This window comes from Myotis brandtii, unplaced genomic scaffold (assembly GCF_000412655.1).
Source record: "Myotis brandtii unplaced genomic scaffold, ASM41265v1 scaffold60, whole genome shotgun sequence".
NCBI lineage: Eukaryota > Metazoa > Chordata > Mammalia > Chiroptera > Vespertilionidae > Myotis > Myotis brandtii.
In genome coordinates this window covers 282,144-283,509 of record NW_005370272.1, presented here as the reverse complement: position 1 = coordinate 283,509, position 1,366 = coordinate 282,144, and the positions used below count along the sequence as shown (strand labels likewise).

At 54.6% G+C, this 1,366-nt stretch overlaps 1 pseudogene; it reads right to left on the bottom strand.

Annotated features, from left to right (window-relative positions):
* Positions 1-18: 18 nt before the first annotated feature.
* LOC102244979 lies at positions 19-1,144 on the bottom strand (annotated as a pseudogene).
* Positions 1,145-1,366: the final 222 nt, after the last annotated feature.

Here is a 1,366-nt window from a genome sequence, read left to right as displayed (position 1 = left end):
ACTTGCCCCTCTACAGCTTCAGGACCACTTCTGGATGTTTCAAAAGCCATAAGCAGCCTCAAAGCGTAGCAGGACCTCTCTGTCCCTTTCAAGGGTGACCTCCTGGAAGTCTTGGTTCCTCAGGGTGTGTTAGGTGAGCACTCCCACGTCCTCGTTGAACAGCTCCTTGGCCATGTGCCTGAAGATGTGCGCCAGGTACCCGTCGGAGCTGGCACCCTCATGGAGCCTCACCTACTTCTCCTTCACGTCTCCAAACAGAGTGTCCATGGCAGTGTCTTTGGAGGTGAGGTCACTCTGCTCCATTATCTGGACAATTTCACCTGAGGTTAACATGCAGTCAGCACCCTGACTATGTGAAACTGTGGGAACATCTTCTCAAAGGGCCTCCAGTTTCTTGTCATAACATGGGACCGCAATGACGTGGAAAATCTTGTCTGGGGACAGGTTCTGCTGTCTGGTGAAGCAATCCTTCACCAGAGAGCCCATGATCGGCTGGGGAGACTTGGCCGTGCAGAGGTGGGGGGTGATGGGGTGACCCAGCACACGCTCTGCATATCGGTCCCAGCCGGGGCAGGCGGAGGTCAGCATGGGCTCTTCCTCACGGTGCTGGCAGTACCGATGCACGAATTCCTTCTGACTCTCCAGGATGCTGAAGTCCGAGTCTATCTTCATGTCAAAGACAGTGTGCCCCAAGGCCTTTCCGGAAGCCACAGAGCCTTCTGGATGCATTAGTGACACTGAGGCTGAATTTAGCAGCAAAATAAGGCAGAGACTGAGGACACACGGACACTGCCAGCACCTTGTGCTGTGAGGTATCACATTTCTTATAAAGGTTCAGAACACGGAAGAAGTCCTTGGCGTTCTGCTGAGAAACTTGGACTCCTTCCTCTGCGGTCACACAACTGTCACATGCCAGGCAGTCACTCAGAAATATCTTGGCATCGGCCAACTTACGGAATTCTCCCTCCTCTCCGTTCTCCTGAGCCGGACTCCGGACGTTGACTGTGGCATTCTCTTGGTCATCGGTTTTTGTTTTTTTACTACATTCCTTCCGTGTGCAGTGATCACACTTCATCTGGAGCGGGGCGGGCGGGGTCCGGCTCAAGTGACCTGGAGGAAGCACAGGGAGAGCAGTCACCGCTGGTCGCCCCTGGCACTGCTGGTGGTATCCTTTCTTCCTTGTGGAGCCTCTATTGAGGGTAAGCAGCCGCAGTGCTCAAGGCTGAGTTCCTGGAAGCTGGCAGTGCTGTCGGGATTGTGCCAGAGGCACTGGTCCGTTGATGCCTGTCCTGTCCTCTGGAGATTGAACCTTCAGGACTACTAAGGAAGCCAGTTCCCTGTTCCACCCGCCTCCACCACCGGTTGA